The sequence below is a fragment of the Trichomycterus rosablanca genome, chromosome 18 (genome assembly GCF_030014385.1).
Source record: "Trichomycterus rosablanca isolate fTriRos1 chromosome 18, fTriRos1.hap1, whole genome shotgun sequence".
Classification (NCBI taxonomy): Eukaryota; Metazoa; Chordata; class Actinopteri; order Siluriformes; family Trichomycteridae; genus Trichomycterus; species Trichomycterus rosablanca.
In genome coordinates, this window is record NC_086005.1 from 23,944,694 (window position 1) to 23,956,913 (window position 12,220).

Here is a 12,220-nt window from a genome sequence, read left to right on the forward strand (position 1 = left end):
TTCTCTTCTCAGCTGGACTCGGTGCTTAAATTTAGTCTCAGAAAGCATGAGGGATTTCACCGATCCTGGTGCCTAACCATGCAGAACGAGAAAGAGAAAGTAATCAAATTTAATGAAAACATTTATATATTCCTTAAACTTTAAAGTCACATGTAGCAAGAGTAGAAAAGTGTATTAAGTTTTATTAATCAAAGTTGCTTTATCCCCCTTTATATAAAGATAAAAATATATACACCATGAATTTGCCATGTAGCTTCCTTGATTATTTTATTTAGAGCATTTTCTTTATAAATATCTTGCTTTTTAGAGACACTCATTTACACACAATATAAAATGAAAACTTTGGCTGTTGGCTACAACTGACGTATCATTGATCTCTGGACAAAACTGTACTAATAGGCTGAATCTGAATTTGAACACAAAAAATGTCCAAGTCTTTCCAGAAATTGGGATGTCATTTGTAATTAAATAGCTTTAATAAACCTTTGTACCTCTTTAATAACAGCTGACTGATTTAATAATGACATTTTTCAATCTTGCTACTGTGGTTCATATATGGCAGAACATGGAAGACAATTATAATAAATGATCACTAATGAACTGTATACAGTAATAGCATTCAAAAAGTAAAAGTATTGTAAATGTAGGGATGAACCATGTGCTTGTGTGCTAAGATGCAGGAGATGCTAAAGGAGGAACAATTAGCGTGCAGCTAAAGAAGGAATAATAGAAAGGCAGACAACCAAGAGAGATGTTTTGTGATTACAATGAGAAAAAAGGTCATTGAAAGAAAAAGGTATCTGCAGTGTTACCGAAATACAGCAGTAGCACATAACCATACAAAATCCACAGTATTTATAATAAAATTAAAAACAAATGCGTTTAAAACCATATAGATACACCAAGGGCAGATCAAGGACAGAAATGTGTCCACTGCAGGGGTCTTCTACCACGTGGTGATCATGGTGTCATGCTGTGTGGGTGGGCTGGTGGTTAGGTGGGTTGCTGAACAGAAAGATGGAACAAATCATTTTCTCAGGCTACCGTACTTCTACAGAGCTTCGAATTTGTTACAGTGAATTGATTCATTAAAAAGATGAAGCAATATAGCAGAAAGCTGGATTCACACATGTACACCCATTGCTTCATTTGTCTAATGGCCAGAAGGTTAGCTACAGGCTAAGCACACTCCTACGAAACAAAGAAACAAGGCTAATAGAGACTGTAGAGACTGGCAGATTAATCAATAAGAAAGGCTGGTTAGCTTAAAAACAATCCTGTAGACACAGCTACTATACAGATTAACTTTGTGGGTACACAATTACTGACTGTACCGATAACTATAATATCTGTTGCTCAACAAATAGCAAAGCAGTAAAAAAACAGACTAAACGATGATAGAACTAAAGAGAAACAGAACAAACCTTACATAACAAATGTTTTTGCAAATATTAAGACAGGAGACATAAATAGAAGAAAAAAATAATAGAGGAAATGGAAAGACAGAACCCATAAAAACACAGATACAGATCAGTGAAGAGACAGCGCAAAGCATCAACCTACTTCTTACTGTCACTTGAAAGACATGTCAGTCAAAACTTCAGTCCTTTGGTACTGATAGCTGACAAACAGAGACATGCTGGAAGATTCGTTCCCAGAGGACTATCAGTTATTTGGGGCAAGACTATTTGAACGTTAAAAACACTACAAAGCCAAAAGCTCCCCCCCTCCCCCAATAATTGCTATTTTTGCTAATAATAATTTAAAAAAAAAAACTAAATTAAGTAGCACTGTTTTTTATCTTAAAGAGCTTGTCGACTTGTAAAGGGCATTTTCACAAGATCAGTGGCACTGTTACAACAAAACAGTCATTTCTAGCCAAGTGTATCAGAACTGAGAGTTACTAACGGCTTTATTTTTGTCGCATCATATGCCAACAGAAACACTAGGTGCTAGGCAGGTATACAACCTAGACAGGGCATCGGTTCATCACAGGGCACACATTCACCCACTTAAAGGTATTTTACAACAGCCAGTCCACCTTCTATGTGTTTTTGGGAGGTGGGACAGAACTAAAGCACACAGAGAAAATGTATTTAGACACAGAGAAAACTCTTTACAGACTCAAGTGACCCAAGGCATTGCAATACATACACGTTCACTTATATCCTTATAGCTAGGAGAAGTTAAGAGCAGCTAATCCACTCTTGTGTGTGTCTACACTAATGCTGCTATGAGGAACCCACTTTACCAGCTGCTTTTGTGTAGACTGGAAATGTCTAGGTGCAAAGCAGTAAGACTCACAAGCTCAGTAAATAGGAGTTACAAGTGCTGAGGCAAAATGTGACAGGGAAAACATTCAGTTCTCAATTACAGCACTGACTACTGCATACCAAACTGCTTCTGGATTCAATATAAGCAATATTAGCATCAGAATTGCTTATTGGAGGCGTCATAATTTACGATACCATGGCCAAGCAGCTGGAGACAAAATAAAACACTGACTACAAGCCAGGTCCTCCCATTGATCAGGTTGCAGTCAGGTTTAAAATCTAGTATTAAGCCTTTGGAAAAGAATAAAGTGGGACTAAATCTGTATTATTAAACATATAGTGGAAGTATTCTCGCAGCTTGTAGGCCATTTGTGGCCCTCTGTTCTATGCTTTGGGCCTTTGCTACCCAACTGACAAAAATATTGAGAAGTACTAACACGTATCAGGTGCATAAGATTTATGTTTATTTTAAAATCTTGTTATGAACTGTTGTCTTTCTACATACATTTCTTGAAAATAGCCAATAAACAGAAATAAAATAACCTTGCTTTACTGTCCTCCAGTTTATTCTTTGGTCTCTTATGTGTTGAGTAAAGGCAGTGCCGAGGCTAATCACTGTAAAAGGTTGGGTAGAGAGTGTCTGTCTCAAAGGAAACCAGAGGCGAGACAGGACATGAGGAAATATAGCGGCTGCTAAGAGACCTAGTCAGGTTCATAAGCTTATTTATGGAGTGGCAGGCACTTTCTAGCCCTCGATGGAGCTAATTAGGTTGAGCCTGAAGTTAGCAACAGAGACCTCCTGGAGCTGAGATAAGGAGTGCTGTCTGAACTCGCCTTCATAGCAGCTCTTTATACTTCCTCTTGACATATTAGTTTTTAGATCAAATATATGCAGTTCCACTGAATTAACAGGTTTCCCATACATCCTTGCAGGAAAAAAAATGTTAAAACTCAACACCTTTTAAACTCAACACCACTCCCAGACCCAACTGACGTCAAGTTTCAAGGTACCACTTGAGGCTTTTTGGATATCTGTAATGTTAAGAACAATAAATTATGGACCAAAACTCTACTCAATGCAGCTTCATCCATCATCATCAAACACATGCATCTCTAACTCAACAGGGAGCAAAACGCATTACCTTACAGACTGCTTTCACATGACTTGAAAGAGCGCGACCGATTCCCTCATTCACGGACCCCGCAAAATAACAGCAGGCAATAAATAGCTGGCGCTTTTCCAATTACCCAATCAATGCAATGAGCTCATGGTGCTAATTAAATGAAAGCATGAGAGCTCTTGGCATTATTGATGAGTCTCTGCGTTCATCTTCATATTTCTTCTGTCACTTAACCACGGTGCTAGATATCTGTGTGGAAATTGAAGCGGCGACCACCATACGAAGGTAATTCAGCGAACCTAATAGTAATTAAGAAGAGACCCATCTTCCTGTCTTAGACTGAGGGTATGCATGTCAGTCATTATCAAGAGCAAAACCTTGGGTAGAAAACACAAATGATGAAAGGACCATTAAAACATGAGATGCTGCCCATGATACTGACCACATACTGTCTACATAACTGTGTTTTTTCTATTGAGAATCCATTATTTATGGGCTTTAATTGTATAATTTAGTTTAAAATCGTTAAAAACTCAGACAACGGCTATTTTATCATGTAGGTAAACGTTACAGGTATGCAATGATTTGTCAGCACCACTTTATTCAGTTAATTAATGTTAAGAGACCATTAGAGAGTTTCCACATACCCGATATTAGGATGTAATTATAATAGTGTTTAACTTTGGGACCAGGCCCTTAACCCTCAGTTGCTCAAAGTGTGCAAATCGCATAACTGTAAACCCACAAATGTAAATGTAACTACTCTGTGAGCTTCACAACACGAGTTTCCTAGCACTTAGTTAGCTGACCTGCTAGCTCTCAGCTTGTAGCTATGTGCTAATAATATAGGGTGACCATCCTCTTTTTTCCAAACATGTCCTCTTTTTTTGAACCTAAATAATGCATCCAGCCAGGATCTCTAAATCACCAAAAATGTCTGGGATTCTCGGCGTGTTTTTGCACTGATTTCACCTTTTCCTTTAGTTCCCTCCTTCTCGCACTTATCCTAAAAAATGCCAAAAAAATGCCAAGTGCAATGCCAAGTGCAAATTGGTCAGGAAAAATAGCTCTATTGATGAACTATTTTATTTGTTGTTATTATTGTTTGGGGCTAAATGCTAAATTGAAAGTAATAAAATGATCTAGTTGTTTTGTTAAAAAGCAGCTGTTTATTTATTAATGATGCTTGCTGGAATATTGAGTGAACTGGTTGAGATGCTAAAGTCTTTGTGAATGTAAAGCGTTCTTTCATATATATTTCACACACATAAACCTAAAAAGTGTCCCTATTAATATCCCCAAAGAATAAGCAAAGTAGCTTTTAAATTGCAGAGCTAGATACCTATTTATTATGCAAATGTAAGCAAATAATTATGTTAAATAGAAAAAAAATATTTAGTGTAAATATAATATATTAAATGATAAATAATAATAAATGGCCCTTTCTGACTTCAATAATAATAAACCATACAAATGTCCAAGGGCTTTAAAAAATGATGCCAAGTGGGTGAAGCACGTCAATGCATGTTGGCAGCAAACAAGCAGCAGATTGCTTCCTGTAACTGGCATTGCTATACCATGGTCAGGCCATATCATTCTACAAACCATTCTGTTAATGCATTATAGTGATCCAATTACATGATCCAATTACCATTGTGTTACATATCTATTGTAGTCAATATATTTAAATAATCTGTTTAAACTGTATTAATGTATCTAACAACATCTGTGTCTTTTGATACACCAATTATTTTTTCATAATTCAAAACTGGCACCTCTCTAACCTAAGAGAGGAGGGTAAATATTTGCTCTCCATGATCATAAAATGAGGTGTTACATCTGTCCCATATTTTTGTACTGGGTGTCAACTGGGAAATCTGGTTAATAGCAGCATATTTACATAAAATTAGCAGATGCGAAGAAAACAAAATGTACGGAATTGGACAGTGTGCAAGACAACAACATACACACACAAACAGGACAAATTAAAGTAAAAAATTAAATAGAAAGTAGAGCTACTACAAGATGCCAGAACAGGCTTAATTCACCTTAGAAGAGATACTACTAGTCTGTAACTGTAACGGAGGGAGCATACATCAGACCAAACCTCCAAAACGTGTTTGACAGATTGAGTGTTTGGTGACTGTAAAGACCACAGCATACAATTTACATTATTTTGATATTTATCGATGCATTCAGTGACCCACTGGTACTGTAGATGAGTGGACTGTTATCCTTAAAGTGTTGGCTTTAAATAGTGCTGAAATTGAGCATGGCCATGTCCACAGTTTTCCTAAAACCTCACGTAAAACTGGACAGTTTTAAAGAATAACTCAAATAAGCCAAAACACTCAAACTTTAGTGATGAAAATCAATGTTTCAAAAGCAGACTTAGCAATGTTATATATATTTTTTACTCTAAATTCCTACAGATTCAGCACAAAAAAGGGAAAATACAACTGTGACTAACGCAAGCTAAGTTAATAAGCCAGCCAGCTATTATAATGATAAAAAAACATAATGAATTGTTTATTGTGTTTTCATAGATTCCTATATTTTAATACCAGTAAAGGTTTGGAGATCTTCTTAACCCATTTTAGACTAAATCAGGCCTCATTAGCTACGTGAATAACAGTGGGTAATGTTTAATAGAACAAACTCGGGGACACTAAACACAGTAATTATGAGAATGATTCATGCAGAAATATCTTTTGAATCTGGTTGCTATGGCAACAGAGTTTCTGGGAAGATGATGGAGCTTATATTCAAAGTTAATAATAAAAAAGAAAGGTGGAAAGGTGGACTGTGATCAGATTCAGCTTTACAAAGCGGAGTGTTTCCTACCTGCATTCTATTTATTTTCTGTAGAGAGAACCGGAACTGCACAAATGGCAGCAGGATTCCAAAAAATATTAACACGAATAAAGAAGCATGTTTAAGTTTTAACTAAATTGTAAAATGTTGTGTCCAACTAAAAATACAATAATACATTTTTAAACACAATCTTATGGCTGATTTAGTTCCTACAAATACATTTTAAGTTGCAAAAATTTGATCTAAATTTGATCAAATCTAAACTTTATGGATTTGACTTTTTGCATTATGCAAAACTTAAGTTTCCAAAGGTCTGCATTATTATTACACTGCACATACTTTATTTAATGTTTATTTATTTTTGAACAGCACAATATCAGTGGGACATTCTGCATCTCCATGAAGTCTTCAATACCACACAAAGCTTTATAGACTAATATGTCTTTACTGGGAAGGCTGTCCACAATCTTTTGGAGCATCTGTGGACACAGAAACACTGATCTGTAGAATTAAGTGAAAAGTGTGTAGACCACTTGAGTTCTTTCACACCAATTTGTTACACCATAATTTGGAAACATACAATAATTTTTAAAGTTGTTACCTTTGGTCACTTAGTGGACAAAGCTAGTTAGTACTTCCTTCAAACATTACTGGGCAGATCAACATGTTTAGAGAACAGTGTGGATTTACAGTGCAGTATACTGTATGTCACCTGGACTAATAGAGGTGCTATCCACCCAGTGACCAGGGCCATGTATGCTCTCTTGGACGTCAGGCTTGTTATTATTGCTGATTGATTAATTATGCTGACACAAATCATGGTTATACTAATATTAACATTCTCTCTCTCACCAAAGATTTATATGATCAAACATTTGCATACACTTATTTAACGCTCACTTTACACAATATATTTTAACAATTAAGGACTATTTTCCTGAGTTTGTCTATGCAGTAGCAAGCGATGCAGGGAAGAAATTAAAATGTATATTTTTGTAGCTGGGTTTGAAATCCCTTTTGACCCTGTAATATCTCAGGTAAGATGTAATATTTATTGCTTTGCAGTTCGTCTTGCTGAACCTAAATGAATCCATACTGGAGAGCTTTGCTCAGTCACACACAAATACACACTGCTTCAGTGCAATATCACACTCGACTGCACTGCACAGAGACCCCCTTATTAAAATGCATTGCCACTTTCATTTCTATGTTTTTTTTGTCATTTCCTGTTACACCTTTATTCTTTCTAACCAGCTTTCAGTTTTAATTAGTAAGCTTTGATTAGTAAGCTATTTAATTAGTAATAAAGACAATTTGAATAAAAACACATTCTTAATATTGCACTCTCTTCCCTATAAAAAAAAAAGGCCTATCAGTGTTCAGTGGATCATATGTGAAGTCAGGGTGATAAGGACAGACACTAGAGAGACAGGAGACTTCTCAATGCAGCTGAAACTGTGAACTCAGCACCTGCAGTGCAGATAGAATGAACTATTGATCTGAGAAAACCTTTAAATCCCATCCTGCACCTGTACAATCTGTGATGTCTGGAGAGTGAGAATAGGAGGATATGAATGATAGTGAGAAGGAACAGCAAATCCCCTCTGACACTAACTTGTGTGTCTCAGATTTATATATAATGTAAATCTAAGCATCAGAATTTCAAGTTCTGTATCCTCTATTTCAATTTTTTACAGTATGCATATGAAAAATTAAAGACAAGTCATGTAACATCCCGGTTCCATCAGCACACAGTGCAGATCTGTTTCCCACAGCACAGCGATGGCACGTCGGATTGCAACAGCCAAGTGCGACTGCTGCAAGTGCTGCTGTGTATATAACAAGATTTCAGTCCCCGGGTTGTAAATGAATCCCTGTGCTGAGCCCTGCAAGCTTATTGCCACTAAATCCGTCATCATTATGTCACATGTACAGCCATTTGTCAGGCATATATTCAGTAATGCAATCATGCTGGTGTGAAGGATACAGAGGAAACACGGGGAGTTATTGCTGTGTGACCCTCAAATGAGATTTAAAGCAGATAAAGATTAACAGAGACTCAGTAAGCAGCAGTGATGAATAAGCAAATACACAGGAGCAGATCGGAAATAATAATAATAATAATATTAACAATTATTAATTATATTTATTTATTTATTATTTATATTAATTAGAAGAAGAAAAAGAATAAGTTATAATTATATATTAGTAGCAGCAATATAATAATAATAATAATAATAGTTTTATTATTATTATTACTTTTATTATTATTATTACTATTATTATTATTTATAATAATAATAACAAGTAACGAATTATATATACAAATTATATAATTACTAGGGCTGTCAAACGATTAAAATTTTTAATCGCGATTAATCTCAGAATTTCATATAGTTAATCGCGATTAATCGCATTAAAAAAAATCTGTGTAAATGTTATAGAAAACAAGGATTTTTAAGTGAAATGTTACAATTAAAATGGTGAACACATTTTATGCTAAATGTACTTATGTTAAAAACTGCTGGGACAAGAGAAAACTGTAAGGGAGTTTATTCACTCACATACTAGGCAGTAAATGTCAGATTGTAGGTTAGAATTTCTCCATCAGCAAACATTGTAGATCAGCGGTGCTTTAGGTGGGATAAGGCGTAGTTATTGTATCAGACTTGTCTGTGGTTGTATCGTGACGATGGTTTGATGGACGTTTCTACACGAAGTGAGTGTGTTTTGACCCTTTGGGGCTTCCATAGTTCATGAACTAACGTGCTCGACTCAGCTTTCCGGTATTCGGTACAGAAGAAGAAGTTAATTAAGTGTAATAAAGTGTTCTGCTCCCGACAACTTGTGAATATAGCGTGTATTTATTTATTTATTATGCAAGTGCATCACTACCACGATCGGTTACATTATGTTAACAAACCGCAAATGAAAAACGGTGGCAAGTCCGACATTAAAACGTTTGTTCTACCAGTCAAGTGTCAACATGAACTAGAATTTGCGTTAATGGCACTAATTTTTTTAATCGCGTTAAATTGAGGTCGCGTTAATGCGTTATTATCGCGTTAACTTCGACAGCCCTAATAATTACATAATAATAATAATAATAATAATAATAATAAACTACTGAAAAGAACAATAACAATAATAATAAATTAATTATATTAATTAAAAGAAGTAGAAAAAGAAAAAGAATAATAGATATATTACTGTTTGGTATTAGTAGTAGCAATATAATAATAATAATATTAATATACTTATATTTAATAATTATATAATTACATAATACTACTGGTACTACTACTATTACTACTACTAATATTAATAGATGATTTCAATTATTAATCACTAAATAATTAATCATAATTAATAAATAATTAATAAATAATCATAAATAATAATAATATAAGGAAAAAGAAGAAATATTAATCACGAATGAAAGCACAGTACACCTAGTAGAAAACCTATTAGTATATGGAAAGAATATGCCAAACTCAAATCCAGGATCAAATCCAGGTCAGCAAACCCACTCGTGTCACTACAACTCCAAATAAGAAAATATAGTTGCTCTATATTTTAAATTTTAATCAAAATTCATTTAAAATTCATAACAAACCCAGTAAGAAAAGACCATGTGCTGGTCCACATTCATGAATTACAATCTTAAGATTTATTTTACATATTTTAATAATACATCTATGAAGTCGCAGCTCACAGAAACTCAAAATGCATAAACTATATTTTATGAAGCAAACAACATCTACATTTTACTTTAATTTAATTTATTTTAGCTGCACACTATAATCAAATCAACAAGTAACGAAGATTAATGGAGCTTAAAATGTAGAAGTTAAGTAATAAGTACATTTCTTTCTCAAATATTACCTTAATATGTCTTATTACTAATCACATACAGATAGCAAAATGTAGACTATCAAAAATTCACAATAATAACTAATTTATTCATTCATTCATTTATACTAACTTCTGCTGTTGGGTCAGGGTCACCAAGAAAGGGAATAATTTGTAAAACTTAAACCCTGGTTCTCAGGACCAGCAATCTGGATCTCTGGAAAGAGGAACTCTTTTTATAAAAGCTAAATAAATATCTTGTCTTCTGGGATGTTTAATGGCCTGAAGTACCAATTATGAATCATGCTGATTCTCATATACTGTCATTTTAATGTAGTTTTGGTGGCCAAAATAAGTCCAGGAACACACACACAGCCAAGATCACATTTTGTAAAAATAATTTCTTTAATTTCTAACTAACAATTTTTCAAATTTGCCACTGTGACAAGCCAGAGTTACTTATTTTGATTATTAAAGTTAAATGTTGGCATGACATTATTTAGGTGCAGAATTAAATAAAGGCTTTGACATACTGTATATAAATAGGACCTGAATACACAGTACACAAAAAAAACCACAAAATAAATCTTAAACAGCCCGCACAACATATCATTTATACACACTGACATTTACACACTGCTGCATACACAGTGAGAAAATGCCAAAAAGTGCAGCATACCTGCAAGCACACATGCACACACCCTTCCATTGTTGTCTTTGTTAAGAATGGCATATTTTTTATGTCTGCTTTCCACCCACTCTTTTCTCATACCTGCTACTGTATCACCCCACACACACACACACACACACACCATCACACACAGTGAAGAGTCTAGAAGAGTCTCATACCTGCTACTGTATCACCCAACACACACACACACACCATCACACACAGTGAAGAGTCTAGAAGAGTCTCATACCTGCTACTTATTATTATTATTATTATTATTTAACCAATCTACCTTCTGCTGTGTTTGTAGGAGGAGGGAGAAAATCAGATTACTTACAGTCATGTTGTAAATAATTACCAAATTTCACACGGGCAGTTTGTAGACACAGGGATTGAAGCCAGGAGCTTAAAGCAGCACAGCACAGTAAGAAAAGACTCTGACTCGGCTTAAAGGAAGACAGAAAGAAATACAGGCAGACATACAGACAGAAAAAAGAAAGACAGACAGACAGAAAGACAGACAGAAACAAGAAAGAAAGACAGTCAGACATAAAGACAGAAAAAAGAAAGACAGACAGAAAGAAAGACAGAAAAAAGAAAGACAGAAACAAAAAAGAAAGAAAGACAGAGACAGACAGACAGAGACAGACAGACAGAGACAGAAAGACAGATGGAACCAAGAAAGAAAAAATAAAGAAAGACAGACAGACAGACAGATAAAAAAGAAAGAAAGAATGGGAGGAAGGAAGAAAGGAAAAGTGTCTTGGGAACAGGAAATCATAAGGAAATCATATTAGCCTGTTGACACACCTGGTGGTGTGGATGCTGCACATCTACATGGCTGTTGAGCACCTGGGTTTATATCTAGGCTACATTGTCTCTTACACTTGACCTTCCCCATGCATCTTTTTTTAGTGAGTGTAATACATTCTATTTTCAGAAACAACTCCACTGAATAGAATTAGCCAATAAAGATGCTTATCTGTATGATGTCACTGATAGTGCTTTCACTTGTGCTGAAATAAAAATGAACCGATATATCCCCCCCCACTCTGTTACCAGCCTACGCATGAAGAAACCGGCACTTTAATTAATCCAGAAATCTCCTCTTTCGGCACATAGTGCTGGGACAAAGGCGCAGAGTAGAGCCCTTCCCCCATCTCTCTTCCTCTTTCGCTGGTGGGATGGTGGGACTGTGCATTTTATTACTGAATAAAGCCGAATCTCACTACAGTGCACACAGTGCTACAGCTTTTTTGTCTAGATCCTTAAAAAAATATATACTTTCTAATCTGCACACGTACTACACACTCCTAGCTAGTCAACGACCCCCCCAACACCTAATCCTATCTCCATCTGACCAGTGTGATGCTCTTTTCTTTGTCCTAGTCCCTGTCTGCACACACTTGGAACCTCCAAATCCCTGGAACTCACCAAGTATTCACCGAGCTTTATCTACACTGCAGACATGGAGAATACAGAACAGTTTG